We start from the raw sequence: 19,774 nt of genomic DNA on the forward strand, positions 1-19,774 counted from the left end.
TAACAGTTTGATCTTTTTTATTGCAAAGTGGTATTAAATTTTGTGGATGAACCATAGTGTGTCAGTAACCCAATAAAGACATTTGGGTTGTTTACAGTTTTTGTCTATTATAAAGAAAACTGCCAGAAACAGTCATGCTCAGGATTTTGTGAAAATCTTTTTATTTCTTTAGGGCAAATACCCAGGAGTTGGATAGATGGGTCTTGTGGTAAGTTTGTTTCATTTTATAAGAAACAGCTAAACTCTTTTCCAAAGTTAAATGTTCATTTTTGCATTTCTATCAGTAATACATGTGTTCCGGTGTACATCCTCACCAACAGTTGGTATTATTAGCATTTTTCATTTTAGTCTTTCTATTAGGTGTGCAAGGCGTATAGAGATATTGCATTTTGGTTTCAATTTGCATTTCTCTAGTGGTTAATTATATTGAGCATCTTTTCATGTGTTTACATCATTTTTGATGGAGTGTCTGTTGTTAAAAGAGAAATTGAGGCACATTCAAATATTCAGGGCTTTCTTTGAACATACATCATTTAAAATTGGGCAGAAGCAAACAAAAAGTGGTTAAGAATGCCCTACCAACAGGAGCTAGGGGCAAATTTTGTATAGAGAAGAATTAGAAGCAAAGCGATTATTTAATTGGCTACAGTTTAAGTGATTGCTTAATGTGGGGAAGCTAAATTTGTTGTTTGTGATTGGATGTTCTTAAGTTTCATTTTCTTGGACTCTAGTGCATTGACTCTGGCTTAGGTTTCCATTTGCTACATAGGCTACAAAGACATGAGAGATTCCCCAGTCAACTGGCCTCCTTTGGTTAATTAATGTAACACTGTTCAAATATTTAATTATTTTTTTAAAAAATTTTAATGTTTATTTTTGAGAGAGAGAGAGAGAGAGAGAGAGAAAGCATAAGACACAGAGAGGCAGAGAGAGAGAGGGAGACATAGAATCTGAAGCAGTCTCCAAGTTCTGAGCTGTCAGTGCAGAACCTGATGCAGCGATCGAACCCACGAACTGTGAGATCATGACCTGAGCTGAATTCGGACACTTAACTAACTGAGCCACCCAGGCGCCCACTTAATTATTTCTTTAAAATTGGATTGTTAGTTTTGTTATTGCTGAGTTTTGAGATTTCTTTGTATATTTTGTTGGAATATATGTTATTTATAATATATAAAATATAAATAATTATAATATAATATCTATACTTATATATATATATTATAAGGGGAGTATATATATTACATAGGGGAATTATATATATATACATATATATACAATCTCTTATGTGATTTACATATATGTTCCATGAATCTGAAACTTGTCTATGCATTCTTTTTTTAATGTTTATTATTTATTTTGAGAGAGAGTGTGTGGGGGAGGGGCAGAGAGAGAGGGAGACAGAGAATCCCAAACAGGCTCCATGCTGTCAGCACAGAGCCTGACACGGGTCTTTATGACCTGAGCCAAAATCAAGAGTCCAATGCTTAACCAACTGAGACACCCAGGCCACCCCTACTTCTTTTTTTTTTTTTTAATGTTTATTTATGAGAGAGAAGAGACAGAGAGAGAGTTGGGGAAGGGCAGAGAGAGAGGGGGATAGAGGATCTGAAGTGGGCTCCTCACTGACAGCAGAGAGCCTGATGTGGGGTTTGAACTCATAAATTTGTGTGATGGTGACCTGAGCCACCCAGGTGCCCCTAAGAATTTTCTGACAGTGACTTTGGCAAAGCAAAGTTTTTTAATTTTGAAAAGTATAATTCTTTATCATTTTTTTCTTTAATGAATTATAGTATTGCTGTCATTTCTAAGAATTCTTGATCTAACCCTAGTCCGGAACATTTTTTTTTAGGTTTTTTTTTTCTTGAATATAGTTGAGACACAATGTTATGTTAGTTTCAGGTGTACCACATGTGATTAGACAAGTTTATAGATTATGCTCTGCTCACCACAAGGGTAGCATCTGTCATCATACAAGCTATTACACCACCATTGACTATATTACCTATGCAGTGCCTTTAATTCTTGTGACCTATTCTTTCCCTAACTGGAAGCCTGTATCTCCCACGCCCTTTCACATTTTGCACATTCCCCTACCTTAAGTTTTTTTTTTTTTCCCTTAATAGTTTCCTTTCATTTCCATTTATAATCTACTTGTAGTTAATGTTTTAATAAGGTATAAGGTTTAGGTTAAGCTCCACTTTTGTTTTCATATGGATTACCAACTGTTCTAATATTATTTGTTGAAAAGATTTTCCTTTCTTCCTTAAATTACTTTTGTGCATTTTTTTTGTCAAGATAACTGGCCACTTTTACATAGGTTTATCTTGAACTCTTCAGTATATTCCATTGATCTAGGTGTTTATCCATTTGCCAAAACCACACTGTCTTTATTACTGTAGCTTTATAGTAAGTTTTAAGTTTTGGTAGTGTGGTTCTTTCAACGTTATTCCTTTTTTCCAAATTGCTTTAGCTGTTCTAGTTCCTTTAACCTCTCATATACATTTTATTTATTTTGTAAGTTTATTTATTTTGAGAAGAGGGGGGCAGAGGGAGAGGGAGAGAGAGAATCCCAAGCAGGCTCCATGCTGTCGGTGCAAAGCCTGATGCAGGTCTCAAACTCACAAACCATGAGATCATGACCTGAGCAGAAATCAAGAGTCAGATGCTTAACCAACTGAGCCCCCCTCTCATATAAATTTTAGAACTGGCTTGTCTACATCTATAAAACTCCAGCTGGGATTTGGTTTGGTGTTGTATAAGCTTCATAGATAACTTTGAGAAGAACTAACATGATTACTATGTTGAGTCTTTCAAACCATGATCTTGGTAACTCTCTCCATTTATTTAAGTCATTTTGATTTATCAACATTCTCTAGTGTTCAGAATATAGCTCCTGTACATGTTTTGTTAGATTAATACCTAAGTATCTCATTTTTTAATTTATTTAAGTGATATTGTGTTTTCAAATCTTGTTTCCCAATTTTTTATCATTTGTACATAGAAACATACAATTACATTTTTTATATTGACCTTGTATCCTAGAACCTTATAAAACTCACTTACTCGCTCTTGGAGTCTTTTATTATTATTATTATTATTATTATTATTATTATTATTATTATTCCCTGGGATTTTCTGCATACAATTTTATGACATCTATATTATATTTGCAACCCATATATAAATCTAAAATTATTCCAATATAAAATGTTTAGTTTAAAAAAATTAATAGGAAGTACATACGCCAATGTCAAAGTTTCTGGGTTTTCTTGTAGTAAGGTAGGACTAAAGTCCATTTTAGAATACTAGCCCCAAATGTAAATTATTATCAGTCGTCTGGTTTAACCATGATTTAACACAGGTTTAGCAAAGGAAAAGTGTACAAATGACTGTATGATACATATATATAAAAGATCTGTATCAACAAATGTTTCCCTGAAATGTAAGGGTTTAAACAGGCTTATTACACACAGAAATTAGATTTTGGGACAGGACAGAAGTGCTTAAAATACTGGAAATGGCTTGGGAAGAGTTTGTGGTACAGCTTAAACACCAAATTAAGAGATTTGTGCTTTTTTGAGTTGTCCATTCAATAAACATTTATTGAGTATGTCTCTACCTATGGGCTACTATAAGGACTGAAGCTAAAAGGGTGAATTAAACTGTGTTTATACAGAAGAAATATATATTCCAGTGAGGAAGATAAAGTTATAAACATCATCAAAGAATCACAATAACATGCAATAAGTGTTATAAATGGAAATGCACATTTACCCATTCTAACCAAGTGATTATTTCAAAATATAAGCCACCCCTGGGTGGCTCAGTTGGTTAAGTGTCTGAGTCTTGATTTTGGCTCAGGTCATGATTTCATGGTTCTCGAGATTGAGTCCTGTATCCAGCTCTGCGCTGACAGTGTGGAGCCTGCTTGGGATTCTCTCTCTCCCTTTCTCTCTGCCCCTCCCCTGCTCATGATCTCTCTCTCTCTGTCTCTCAAAAATAAATAAGTAAACATTAAAAAAAGAAAATATTTTATGCTTTCAAGGGGTAAGGAGTGCCTATCTAAGGTAACTTTAAATGACTGTAACTCTTTCATAAGAGTAAATGAAGTTATTTAAATCTATTTCCCAAATCCAGTCATTCATGAATTATGCCTTTCCTGCCCAGAGATTATCAACCTATGCCAGCTAGTCTTAAGGTTATTATTAGCAGCACCAGGGGTGGTCTCAAGTTCACATTAAGTCATCACCAAAATTTCGTGCTGTTATGAATTTAGAATTCAAACTCATTTCTAGAATTGTACACCTTTGTTAGACTCATTTGATTCCCATTTATGGAGTTAACAAAGAGAATGAACATATATCTATTGAGCATATGTAGGGACCAAAAAATGTTTTAGGAACTGTGGGATAATAGATAGAAGCATAATGATGGTCCTTGCCTTTGAGGAACTGATATTCTATTAGATAAACAGATTTTATTACCACATTCTACCACAAGTGCTACCAAAAGGAATCCAGTTCTGTAAGCTTCTCCTTCTGGTTTTGTATTTTGATCATTTAATATTTACTATCGTTTTCAACTATTTCTAAAGTTTCCCTTTGCTGCTGTCCTTGAAAATGAATGACAGAGAGTTAAAAGGTATTGAGGGTAATTCTAACTGTGAAACCTGTTTTGCAGCAACATTCCTTCCTCTGCCAGGTAATGAGTAAGAGTGGTCCTTGGTGTAAAAATGAAGAGAGAAAAATTTGTGTTCAGCATTTTCCTATTCATTTTCTACATTTCCTCCTTTTTCTTCTTCACGTTCTAAGCATCTGAAAATCTCAGAAATTACCACGTGGCTACCCACACTGAGTAAAGAATTTACCTTAAACCCAAATTTGGCTTTTCCCCTTCACTTTTCTCGTCTTTTTTTAAAAACTTTTCTGGGCTTTTCCCCACCCTTGCTAGGACTTATCTGATTGATTAGATTCAATTCAGTATTGAGTCATAATGGCTTTCTGTAATTATTCCCCTTATGTTCTATTTATAATTTAGCAGCTACTGTACTTGAAAAACCATGAGACTTGTAACATGAGACTTGTAAGGAAAAGATGAAAAAAGTTTTGAATGCTGTGGTAGGGACACTATATACAAAATCATATTGGTGACTCTTTCCTATAAGGATTGTCCCTGTCTTGATAATTCTCTGCATCTCTCTTTCAGCTGACTTTTCTCTGTGATCAGAGGAGAGGATATATGTTTTCTCTCTGTCATGAGATTTTGAAGTCTTTGAGCAGCTTGAAAAAACTCAGATGAATCTTGAAAACAAGGGTTTATTCAAGAAGGCAGGGATGAAAGTAATTTTGCTTTGTTGCTTTTGCAATATCTTCAATAACTCCGGAGTCAAAACTAAAACCTGAGAACAGATAACTGATAATAAGTAATGTTTCCTTATCTGCCTGGGCAGCAGCTTACGTGTATAATGTGGTTCTTTGTATTTGTGTATGTACCACAAGCTGCATTTTCTCTTCCCAGGTCTCTGTAGATTTAGTTACAATCATCCAATCTTTGTGTCATTTTTATGGTCCCTTGTGATGTTGTGATGTTTGCTTTAGTCTACCTTGTGTCAGTATCTATTGAGGTTTCACTCTGAAGCACAGTATTAGAAAAATAAAAATATGTTCTCTTATTTTTCTACATCACCAAACTTGGTAAGGATGACACTTCCATGCCATACTTGACCTCTTCTATAACATGCACAATGTATTGTGTTTCTTGCCTATTCTTGGTATTTTATTTTTTTGTTTTATTAGGCAATGTGTATTTTTATAACTCATACAATACAGATCAATATGCTAAAAATTTTACACTGCCATCCTCTTGGCTTTTTCAAAATCCTGGGCAAGTAATCTAAAATGATCCTACATTCATGTTGAAACCTCATATGATTAGAGGTTAGAGTGGGAGAGAGCCAAAGCATTAGAGACTGTTAAAAACTGAGAACAAACTGAGGGTTGATGGGGGGTGGGAGGGAGGGCAGGGTGGGAGGGAGGGCAGGGTGGGTGATGGGTATTGAGGAGGGCACCTTTTGGGATGAGCACTGGGTGTTGTATGGAAACCAATTTGACAGTAAATTTCATATATTAAAAAATAAAAAAATAAAAAAAAATTAAAAAAAAATTAAAAAAAAAAAAAGAAACCTCATATGATTATTTGTGATGATTGCATCAACCCAAAATAACAACATCATTAATATCATTTCATGAACATTAGTGAAAATTTCCAAAAAACAAACCCAGCATTGTCATTATAACTGTTTGGTAGGAAAAGTTTGAAAAGGCTACAGAGGACAGTGGGCACAATGTTTACCTCTAAATGAATCAGAAGGGGTATAAAATGGTTACAGTGGGATACAACATGAGGTTTATATAATTCCATTCCTTGACAAACCTTATTATTGAATATATTTTAAAAAAAAATTTTTTTAACGTTTTATTTATTTTTGAGACAGGGAGAGACAGAGCATGAACAGGGGAGGGTCAGAGAGAGGGAGACACAGAATCTGAAACAGGCTCCAGGCTCTGAGCTGTCAGCACAGAGCCCAACGTGGGGCTCGAACTCACGGACCGAGAGATCATGACCTGAGCTGAAGTCGGACGCTTAACCGACTGAGCCACCCAGGCGCCCCTGAATATATTTAATATTTTTATTAGAGTATTAATAGATCTATTTTATAGATGAAGATATTAAGGCACAGCATAGACACTATAGAGGTTTCCTCTTTTGTAGCTTACCTACCTTTACAAATATACCGCTAAAAAATGCATTCCACAGATGTTGATGGAACTGATAAGTCCCTGAAGCCACACTGGAAAATAAAAAGATAAAAATGACTTTGTTTACACTGCATACATTTTTGTTAACTTTTGTTTTGTTTGTTTTGTTAACTTTTGTTAACTCAACTTTTGACCTTGTTGAGACAATGTGCTTTGTTGCTATACTGTCTCCTCTCCAACCTGCATAGGCACTCTGGTAGCCAACCAAAGTGATGAAGAAGAAAGGAGAATAAACCAATTATGACATTTAAAACTGACTGCAAAGTGTTTGGAACCCCTTGAAGACAAAACTTTATGAAAGTATCTGAGGTTCTAAGAAAGTATTGTCTGTTCTTTAGGTACCTCATACACTATAATTTCCCACAGTTTTCTAATCAGCTGAGTAACACTGGCACACAATATTTTTCAGAGCAATGAACAATTTAGCCATAAGAATATTGCTTCATTTATCTATTTTTATAAAGAACAGTGTCCTTTCACTTCTAATATATTTTTTTATTATTTATTGTCTCCTCCAGCAAGTTGAACACATGACTCATAATTGAGAGATGTGCATCATCTGATGGCTTTGATTATACATGTGCATCATCTGATGGCTTTGATTGAGGATGATGATGCAGAATGTGTAAAGTATCTGCATTAGTCAATAGAGCAGCAGAAGATATGACTGGAAATGAGTGAATCATCAAGTGCAACTTCTGGCTTCTATGAGCAACTTCAGTTCCCATTTGCATTAATGCAGCTTCCTCTCAAATAGCTGTGGATTTTAATAAGATAATAAAATCATGTAATTTTAGAGCTGAAAAGACTTCAGAGATCTTTATACTCTCTTATTTAAAATCTTGGTGGAGACACAATCACTCAGGGTCATAGAGTTTTGGTACAAGGTCATACACATGGTAGAATCCAGTTTGAACCACACTTTTTCTTTTTTTAATCAACCAATGCTATCTCTGTTCAAAATATCTCTGTTCATCTGTCTCTCTTATTGATAAACATTGAAGGAAGTTGAAATAATTTTAAGTTATGTTACTCTGTTTAAAGTTATAAGAAAATGCTGGGGAAAAACACAAATTATTTCTTCTCTTCATTTTTGAGATACTTGAATCTACTTTTGCTGGATATGTACTTCAGAAAATTAGATAAAGTCTATAATTAATGTTTAATATTACAAAAGGAAAAATAAAATTTATTTCCTACATGATGAAAGTCAACTGGAAGAATCCAAACCTCTGCAAGATGTCCCATTAAAAGCTGTACCCATTATCATCTAAAATTAAAATGCTCCTTCTTGTTACAAGGATTATTCTCATTGCTTCTCTGTGCACATTGATATTTATGGATCAATATGTAATTTAGTATCAGTATGTTTAATCATAATCATCCAGAGTGCTGTGTTTAGCTGAACCTATAAAATGTACTATAATGATTCTAAAATGTTTAATTTAAGAATCACTGCCTCTGTGCATATGAATCAGAGACCTGTGTTTAATTATTGATAGCAATTAGTACACAGAAGCAGACAAACACCATCTGGTGGTAGAAATGGTTCTATAGCTGTACCCCTTTCACTCTTGGTTTTAAAGTAATGCATCATTGATTGTGTTCCCTTACATGAGAAAATTGGTTTCCTTTCTATACCCCAATTATTGGAATTTCTATCCCTTTAGACCCCATGGTATCAATAACCATTTTTCTCTGACCTAAGATAAAATTATCAAAACTATGGGGGTGGCCAAGTGGGTTTGGTTGTTATAATCAGACTTCAGTGAAAAATTTCAGTAAGAATTCTTCATTCTGTATGCATCTCATGAATAATAATAAGAGTGATATTAAAGTGGGCGAAACTTAAGGTCAAACATTCAGAACAAAAGGCAATGCTCAACATAAAACCTTCGAAGATACTAAATTAACTAATTAGGTGTGTGTTTTACTCAGACAAGAATAGGTATACATGTATACACATATATGCGAGCCTGTGTATGTGGCTTGTATGGCTTATGTAGACAGACTTCTATCTAATGAAATTTAGAAAAGTGTCTGAAATAAGGGTAGAGGAAACTACCATGACTGTTCTTAAAGGGATCCACCATCGTCATCTTACCTTTGTACCTTTTGATCTTTCAGACCGACCGCTTAAATATCACAGGCGACTGTGCCACCAGGGCCCCAGAGCTGACTCCTCTTTCTTTCTGTCTCTTACTGTTTAACCCAAACTGTGTAGCCTGCAATGCACACTGGGCATAACTGAGCTATACATGTATGAAGATCTTAATCCTGTCAGCCCTCAGGACAGCAATGCTCAACATAAGGTAGCCCAATCTCCTGGGTAGCCCCTCCAGCATTAGATAGCCTCATCTAGGACTCCTCAGACCAGGGTTTAATGGTTCACTACAAGGTCTCCACTATAACAGGCATACTGAGTAAAATCAGACTTTCTATTCCACTTCCCTGAACAGAATGAAGCCAGGAGGAGGTGCCATCACACAAACACATATTCAGCAGCCAGGGACAAAGTGACAAAATATTTAATAGTCTTTCTTGGGATGGGGGGGGGGGGTTAAGGAACTGCTGGAAGAACTTGTGGGCCAGATGTAAAAAGCACTACACCCAGGTCAAAGTGCAACTAAGATGGAGGATGAAGACTTGGGAGGAGTCCCAGGCTGAGATCTTAAATGTTGGACTACACTTAATTTGGATCTCTCTGTCTTTACATACATTGGCTACTTCTAGCCATCAGAAGCTGGTAAGTCCTTAGGTGGAGGGTGGAGTCCAAGCTGGAGGATCAAATCAATAAGAGCAATTTGTCCATTCACAATGGGGCTCTGGTCTCAGGGAAGGAAGGGCTTGCAGGAGTTCCAAAAGCCCCACCCATTATTGAGGGATCAGTATAATACACTAGTCTGAAAGGAGGTCTGTTATAGCAGGAAGAATGCTTGAGAATTTCCAGAAAGTAAGAGGAAATCAAGGCACAATTAGGTTTCTGGCCTAGTCCAGCAGATTTAGACCACAAAGACATGGGGACCTATGGTAATGTCTCAGAGGCCACTTGTAAGAGAAGTAGTTAAGCAAGGAAAATCTGGGTCCCCCAACTCAAAATAGATCTAATTTATCTATTGTGCATAGTAGGTACCTTTCATCTACTTGGTATAGGATAGTAGACTTTCATGAAAGATTTCACTTGAAGAAAATGCTCAATCATTAAAAAAGCCTCTAAAAAAATACTTGACTGGCCCACAAAGGTGATGGGAATGCAGCATCTCAGAAGCCAGGCTGGATCCTGTTCAGGTGAGCAGCATGACTCACCTCCAAAGATGGATGGTGACACATAGGCTTCTGCTGCTCTTGTGACAGGTTGAGGAACTGAGGTAGCCTCTGCAGAGAAGACTGTGTAAGAAAGAGAAGAGCAAGGGGATGGGCAGGGGCTGCTGAGACAAACAGACACTCCTAGAGGCAGTGCAGAATAATGAGTGGGTTGGGTACATGGGATGCTGTCTACTGTGCTCTCAGGGACTAAGGCTGGAGAACAGACTGCTGTAAATGACCTCTGCCAGTTGCGGGGGATTTGATCAGACTCTGATTCTACAAGGAAAGGTACATGGGTTCTTCATCCGATCTACTGACTTAATTCAATTTCCATGAAGAGGTTAAAAGCATCACAGATCACTGTACTATTTCCTTTATACATCGTCCCTGAACTATAGATAATTGTAGCTGCAGCTGTTCATGAAATATTCATTTATTCAAACAAGGCTTAAGAAAAGTCAAGACCAATGACATATTTGCAATGGGGCAAATATGTTCAAAAGGTCATTCACATAGTATCCCCCAAAAAATATCCTGACAGAGGATATAAAGAGATAGTAATTTTTATTATAGAAAAATAACAAATTGAGCCAGATCCTTGCTGCTAGGAAGAAATTCTAATTATATTTTTCCAAAAAGATGCCAAAAAATGGATGCATTCTTACATTGTAAAAACAAGTCTTTTTTTTTTTTTTTTTTTTTTTGGTAACCTTTGCATTTCATGGCAGCAACCCCTCTACCAAAATAATTTGCACAGATTCCTACTGTAATAACCATGTAGGAGTAGGGATTTGGAGGATTTGTTTTAATGTCCAGGACATATCTTTTTGAGATTGCATCAAGTTTCTCATTCAATTCCTGGCCCTTTCTTCCCTGATTCGCGAAGGTCCCTTTGAAAATCTAATTGCTTCAGGAAGGGGAGTTCATAAGCAGGTTGATGGAAATAAAAGGGTGGCTTATCCAATTAGAAGTATGATAATTCAAATGAGCAATTAAAGTTAGAAATTATAGAGAGAATTCCATCTCAAGACTGTAATATAAAAACTTGTATGAGTTTCTAGACTGTTGGTCTGCCTTATGGATTGGGACTTGCCAGCACCACAAGCATACACAGCAGCCTCCTGCCTTTCCTGAATGGTACACTTTTGGGAGTACTGTAAGTGGATTTTGGTAAGTGATTTCACCAAGATGGCAACACAGGTTGTTCCTGACTTCACTCTCCCTCACAAGAAAAACAATTTACAACTATCCAATAATAAGACACTACTGAAAGAGTTCTAGAACACAAGGGTAAGGCTGAAACACCCCATTGCACAACACTGTCCCTTCTCCAGTTTGTACAGCACCACACAGAGAGGTTTTTCCTGAGCCTTCAGTTCTTCCAGTGGGAAAAGAGAATGCAAGAGGGTACAACCAGTTTTCTCCTGTATTGTGGGTTACAGCCATGGGCATACCCCATTCCCACTCTCAGAGCTTAAAGAGTTGCCTCCCTCCACTAGTAGATTAAGACAACAAGGCAATGTTATTTATGCCTGTTAGAATAGCTATCATCTAAAAGACAAGACTAACAAATGCTGACATATATGTAGAGAAAAGGGAGCCCTTATACATCGTTGGTAAGATTGTAAACTGGTACAGTCACTATGGAAAACAGTATGGAGGATCCTTAAAAAATTAAAAATAGAACTACCATATGGTCCAGCAATTCCCCTTCTGAGAATATATTCAAAGGAGTTAAAATCACTTACTTAAAAAGATATCTGCACCCCCATGTTCATAGAAACATTATTTATAATAGCCAAGGCAGGGAAAAAACCTGTGTCCATCTAAGGATGAATGGATAAAGAAGTCATGATATATACATCATACACACACACGTGCACAATACATACAATAACTATATTATATTATATTATATTATATTATATTGTAATATAGTATATTCACACACAATGTGATATTATTCAACCATTAAAAATGAGGAAATCCTACCATTTGTGACAACATGGATAAACTTTGAAGGGATTCTGCTAAGTGAAATAAGTCAGAGAATGATAATACCATATGATCTCGCTTATATGTAGAATCCAAAAACAAATACACAAGCAAAAATCTCAGAAAAAGAGAGCAGACTTGTGGTTACCAGATGTGGAGGTAGGAGAAGAGGTGATTGGAGGAAGATAGTCAAAGGTAGAAACTTCCAGTTAGAAGATAAATAAGTACTAAGGATGTGATATACAACATGATGACTACAGCTAGCACTGCTTTATAATATATAAGACAATTGTTAAAAGAGTAAATATCGGGGCACCTGGGTGGCTCAGTCAGTTAAGTGTCTGGCTTCAGCTCAGGTCATGATTCGGTGGTTCATGGGTTCGAGCCCTGTGTTGGTCTCTGTGCTGACAGCCCAGAGCCTGAGCCTGCTTCAGATTCTGTCTCCCTGTCTCTCTGCTCCTCCCCCACTCACACTCTGTTTCTCAAAAATGAATGTTAAAAATTTTTTTAATTAAAAAAAGAGTAAATCTTAAGAATTCTCATCACAAAGAGAAAATATTTTCTTCCTTTTCTTTTTATTGTATCTTTATGAGAAGATGGATGTCAGCTGAACCTATTTGTGGCAATCATTCGACAATATATGTAAATCAAACCATCATGTTCTATGCCTTGAACTTATACAGTTATATATGTCAACTATTTCTCAATAAAACTGGAAAGAAAAGGAATGATAATAAAAAAATGTCATTTCTGGTGAAGAATTTCAGAACCCCTACATTTGAAGGCTGAGGTCAAACTGAGTTCCTGAAAAAGGCCAACTAAATATTTGCAATTCCTGACCATTATTATTGACCTGCCAAAGGGTCACCAGAGGTATGTGATATGAATCAAAAGCAAACTATAGCCTGCACAAAATTAGATCTATGGTTTTCACTGAATGATAACAGCAAAATCCAGAGAAATTTCTGGTATATATTTTAAAAAAAAATCTTAGTAAAACAGTTTAAATGTAATGTTTTTACATTATAGTGGAAGGTAAAGAAATTTTACAAAACAAATAGGTCATAATGAAATCTCATTAAAAGTGTTAAGAGCATGGGATACTTGAGTAGCTCAGTCAGTTAAGCGTCTGACTTTGGCCTACGTCATGATCTCATAGCTTGTGGGTTCAAGTCCTGCATTGGGGGCTCTATGCTGACAGCCCAGAGCCTGGAGCCTGCTTCTGACTCCCTCTCTCTCGGCCCCTCCCCCACTCACACTCTGTCTCTGTTTCTCAAAAATGAATAAATGTTTAAAAAATTAGAAAAAAAAGTATTAAGAGCTTATAGAAAAATATACTATAGTTAGATAAATTATTAAAAATGTGGCCCCATAATGCATTAGAATTTGCACAACTATATCTCTTAAAATAATTGAATCTTAAGATTTGGAGATATTTTAAAGGTCTCTAGGCTAATGACTCAATGTTTAAATATCCACAATTCTTAGAGAGGGCCACTGGTTCCTGAACACACCCAGGGGATCATGAGATAAATAGCATCATAATTAAAATTTGGCCTCAGGAGCCATGTATATTCCACATATGCCACTTACCAATTATATAAATTTGGCAGCTAACTTGATGTCTGCAAGAATCTGTTTCTTTGTTTGTAAAATGGCCATAATAATGGTACAATTAATCCTCATTATTCAGATTCTATATATTGTAGATTTGCCTACTCACTAAAATCTATGGCAACCCCAAAGTCTATATTTATGATGCTTTCATGGTCATTCACAGACATGCACAGAGCAGTGAAAAATTTGAGTTGCCCAATGCTCATGTCCCCAGCTTATGTCAAACAAGGTGATACTCTTCCTCTTGTTTCAGTTCTCCTCTTATAAACAATTGTCCTTTTCATGATATATTTAGTGCCATGTTTTACACATTTCTATGATTCTTCTTAGCGATTTTGCTGCTTAAAATGGCTCCCAACCATAGTGCTGAAATGCAGTCTAGTGTCCCTAAATACAAGAAATATATGAGGAACCTTATGGAGAAAATGTGTTCTAAATAAGCTTCATTTAGGCATGAATTATAGTGCTCTTGACCTTGAGTTTAATGTTAATAAATAAACATCATACATTAAATCAGATGTCTTCAAACTGAAACATACATAAAATGTGGTTGTGTATTGATTGATTGATGAAAATATTGTAACCAGAGTCTCACAGGAATGTAACTTTGTATTTCCCATAAGAGCATTGGTTCAGTGTCCACTAATTCACAGCTCTTGGAAAGTTTATAGAACATAACTACCACAGGTAATTGGAATCTATTATACTTAGCTCACGTAGTAGAAATGCACTTTATTTTTAAATTATTCGTATATTTTTAAAGTTTATTGTTTTTTTTTTTGTTTTTTTTTTTGTTTTTTGTTTTTGTTTTTTTTTTTTTTTTTGGATAATACATTTTAGGGGCACCTGGGTGGCTCAGTTCGTTGAGCATGTGACTTTGGCTCAGGTCATTATCTCATGGTTCATGGGTTCAAGCTCCACACTGGGCTCCCTGCTATCAGCCTGTCAGCAAAGACTTCGCTTAAAATACTGTCTCTTTGGGGCGCCTGGGTGGCTCAGTCGGTTGAACGTCCGACTTCGGCTCAGGTCATGATCTCAGGGTCCGTGGGTTCGAGCCCCGCCTCGGGCTCTGGGCTGATGGCTCAGAGCCTGGAGCCTGCTTCCAATTCTGTGTCTCCCTCTCTCTCTGCCCCTCCCCCGTTCATGCTCTGTCTCTCTCTGTCTCAAAAATAAATAAATGTTAAAAAAAATTAAAAAAAATACTGTCTCTTTTTCTCTGCCCCTCCTTCACTTGCACCTTCCCCCAAATAAGTGTTTTTTTTAAAAAGTGCCTTGGTAGAGATGACTCTTGGTTGAGGAACTCCCAGATAGCTTCAGGATGGGAGCTGGTCACCAGAAAATCCAACTAAGTGATTAGAAGTTTGGAACTTCCAGCCCTACCCTTGAACCCTCAAGGAGGGGCAGTGAGTTCAGTCACTAATGACCAATGATTTAATTTATCATGTCTATGTAATGGAATCTCCATCAAAACCCTGAACAAAGGGTTCAGATAGCTTCCGGAGTGGTGAGTAACACGCCCAAAAAGGGCATGGAGGCTTGTATCTCTTCCTCTATACCTTGCTGTATGTATCTCTTATTCTGGGTAGTTAGTGTCAGAATTGAATTAAATTATAGGTCACCCAGCTGGTGTCCAAAGAGTTGCAGAACTTCTTAGTGTGGAAAAAATTCTACACACATTTTGTGTCAGAAGTGTTTTAAGTAGAAATAGATCAATTTGTTATCTATGTCTTAATTCAAGTGACTATTGCAATGTTAGCCATGAAAACCCTGTGTCCCCTTATTAGAGAACTCCTTTTGGAACTGGGTCAACAAACACATTCAGAGTATCCATTGAACATGTTAATTCACTTAATCTGTTACTGATTCTGACAAGGAATAACTTCTCATTCTTCAGTGTCTTGTGGCTTGTTGCGGGGAGGCGGGGAAATCGGTGTATGTTAACCTTTGCAGTGAGTTGGTACAATGAAAAGAGTGCTTGGGGGCACCTGGGTGGCTCAGTCAGCTAAGCATCTAACTCGGGATTTCAGCTCAGGTCATGATCTCAAGGTTCATAAAATTGAGACTTGCATGAGGCTCTGCACTGACAGCACAGAGCCTGCTTGGGATTCTCTTTTTTCCTCTCTCTGCCCCTCTCTAGCTAGCATGCATGTACTCTCTCTTGCTCTCCTTCCCTTTCTCTCCCTCTCTCAAAATAAATAAATAAACATTAAAAAAATAAAGAAAAGAAAAAAGGGCTTGATTAGTATGGCAGAAAGAAATTAAGAGTTCACCATACTTGTGAACACTTTCTTCTTCCAGGAAACAACCAGATAACATTTCCTAGCTTTTTTTGATATTAAATGGAATTTTACCAATGTAATATGAGTAGAAGTAAAGCCTGCCACTTGGGGACCTGGCCTATATAAATCTTCCATATTTTTTCCTCTTATACTAGCTTGATGCAGATAGGGACAGTGACTTTGGAAGCTACTGGTGAAGCCTGTGTCCTTTATTCACACTTTGAAGAAATTGCCTACTGATTAGGAACACCTTCTTTGGACTTTACCTGAATGAGAAACTTCTATCAGATATTAGCTATTGCACATTTTAGTATTTGTTGCAACAAACAAAATTAGTTAATATAGCTAGACTTTTGAGGACAGGAATTCTGTTATGAGCTCTATTATCAGATAGAGATGAGGTTTAAACTCAGATGAGGTATTTACTCTTGCCATATTTTGGCATTCTCATCTGTAGAACAGCACTAATTATGCTTTTTCAACCCATCCTACAGGATCACAGGAGAGCTCTAATAAGATAATGGAACAGAGAGAATACTGAAAAGCATGACATATGATATGTGTGCAGGGAATTATAAAATAATTTGGGGTGTCCAGGTCTCTTAAGTGACCAATAAATTGAATTAATACATCCACTCTGTGACCAACTGATCTTGCTTCTACATATGAATGATTTCCTGCTCAGCTTCTGAAATTCTAATTAGTATAGATGAAGCATCATGATGTTCTGAAGAGAGAGTTAGCACATGGTTCCATATATCCCTGCCTCTCACATCACAGCATGTAGATACTCCCCTGTGCATGCTCATTCAAAGGGAAAACACTAAATTAAAAAACAAAGTCGATCATAATCTACTCTATAACTTTAGTCAGGCCTAAATAAGATTAATCTTACTGTAGTAGATATGCAAATGAGAAAAACACCAATGTGTGATATGAGGACTCAGTAAGATGATGCTGATGGCCTGACTCTGGAAACCCAGAGCAGTGCTTTCAAATTCACAAAATCACATTTCCATTTCTTTCATTATAATTGCATATATAGAATTATATATGTAAAATTGAATATACATATTCTTTTCTTTTTTTAACTAAAGAGCAGCAATATTGATTTAAATTTTCTGTAGGTTATAGAAAATATTTCCTATCACAAATAATAAGATTTAAAATCCACACTGTTAAAAATTACCTGATAGAGTAAGACAAAGTAAGCTATCCCTGAGACATCACTGTAGATATCCTGATATTTCACTTGTCTCATCTCAGTCCATCTCTTTTAGCAATGCTTTTCAACCATATACACTTTAAAACTCATTATTATTTATTTTATAAAAAGGACATATTGTTATATGTAATCTTTTGAGAGTGATTGTTTCCACTTAATATTGTATTGCTGTGTTCATCTTGTGATGTTAAGTCACTGTAGTTTATCTGTTTTGATGGTTGTATACTATGACAGGTAGAATAGTGGCAACCAAAGATGTTGTTGTCCTAGTCCCAGAACCTGGGAATATGTTAAATTACATGGCAGAGGAGAATTATGATCCTAGGTGAAAATAGCATTGCTAATGGCCTTGTAGAATTATTCTGGATTATTAGGATGGGTCCAATGTAATCACAAGCATTCTTATGAGTAGAAGAAGGAGGCTGGAGAAAGTATATCAGAATTATATAATGTGAGAGGGACACCACCAGGTATTGATGGCCATAAGAGGGAAGGGGGCAAAGAGTCAAAGAATATAGGTAAACTCTAGAAGCTGGAAAAGAAAAGAGAAGAAAATGGATTTTTCCCTTGAAAGGAACAACCCTGCTAACACTTTGATTTTGGCTAGTAAGACTATTTTAGACTTCTGATCTCCTGAACAGTAAGATAATAAATTTATGCTGTTTTAAGTCAAAGTTGTTGGTAATTTCATATATCAGCATTGGGAAACTAATTGGTAACTATTCAATGGAGTGAATATACCATTGTTTACTCTTCTACTCTCCCACTGAGGGGTTCTTATGTTGTGTCCAGGCTATTGCTACTGTGAACAGTGATTCTGAGAACATTCTGGTACACATCTCCTTTTGTACATGTAGACATTTTCTTTTAGATATTTACTTAGACATGAAATTGTTGGACCAGTGGATGTAAAAATGGTCAAATGTAAAAGGTATATTCAAACTATTATCCAAATGGTTGCAAAAATTTTCATTCTTACCAACAATATATAATGCATTATGTAGTTCTACAACCTTCATCTTATAAAATGTTTAATATTCTACTTTTAATTAATAAGACATAAAACATACAGATTGCTGGAATGATTTTTAGTTTTGTATCCTTTCTCATTAAATAAAGAGGAAAATAAGATTATGATGTCTAACAAAATTAATGGAGTTATGTCTAAATTTTTATAGATTGTTATTTTTTTGGAAAGTCTTTAATCTTAACATTGTGTTTCTTTTTAAATTTTGTAATAATTTATTGTCAAGTTAGCTAATATACAGCATATACAGTGTAGTCTTGTCTTTTGAGAGTAGATTCCCGCGGTTCATCACTTACATACAACACCCAATGCTCATCCCAATAAATGCCCTCCTCAATGCCCATTTCCCATTCTCCCTAACCCCCCAAACCCCCACCCCCATCAACCTTCAGTTTGTTCTTTGTATTTAAGAGTCTCTTACGGTTTGCCAGGGCACCTGGGTGGCTCAGTCGGTTAAGCGACTGACTTTGGCTCAGGTCATGATCTCACGGTTCGTGGGTTTAAGCCCTGCATTGGGCTCTGTGCTGATGGCTTGAAGCTTGCTTCCGATTCTGTGTCTCCCTCTCTCTACCCCTCCCCAACTCGTGCTCTGTCTCTCTCTCTCTCATTCTCAAAACTAAATAAACATTAAAAAAATTAAAAAAAAAGATTCTCTTATGGTTTGCCTCCCTCTCTGTTTGTAACTTATTTTTCCTTCCCTTCCCCTATGGTCTTCTGTTAAGTTTCTCAAATTCCACATATGAGTAAAAACATATGATATCTGTCTTTTTCTGAATGACTTATTTCACTTAGCATAATACCCTCCAGTTCCATCCACATTGTGGCAAATGGCAAGATTTCATTATTTTTCATCACCAATTGGTGTTCCATTGTATATATGTATATACGTATATACACCAACAGTGCAAGAGGCTTCCCTTTTCTCCACATCCTCGCCAAACATCTGTTGTTTCCTGAGTTGCTAATTTTTAGCTGCTCTTACCAGATTTAGCATCTCAATGTGGTTTGATTTGCATTTTCCTGATGATGAGCAATGTTGAGCATCTATTCATGTGTCTGTTGGCCATCTGGATGTCTTCTTTGGAAAAGTGTCTATTCATGTCTTCTGCCCATTTCTTCACTGGATTATTTGTTTTTCGGGCGTTGATATTGGTATGTTCTTTAGAGATTTTTGATACTAACCCTTTATCCGATATGTCATTTGTAAATATCTTCTCCCATTCCATTGGCTGCCTCTTAGTTTTGTTGATTGTTTCCTTTGCTGTGCAGAAACTTTTTATCTTGATGAGATCTCAATAGTTCATTTTGGCTTTTATTTCCCTTGCTTTCAGAGACATATCAAGTAAGAAGTTGCTGAGGCCAAGGTCAAAGAGGTTGTTGCCTGTTTTCTCCTCTAGGATTTTGATGGTTTCCTGTCTCACAAATAGGTGTTTCATACATTTTGAATTTATTTTTGTGTATGGTATAAGAAAATGGTCCAGTTTCATTCTTCTGCATGTTGCTG

Source organism: Panthera tigris, chromosome D3 (assembly GCF_018350195.1).
Source record: "Panthera tigris isolate Pti1 chromosome D3, P.tigris_Pti1_mat1.1, whole genome shotgun sequence".
Lineage (NCBI taxonomy): Eukaryota > Metazoa > Chordata > Mammalia > Carnivora > Felidae > Panthera > Panthera tigris.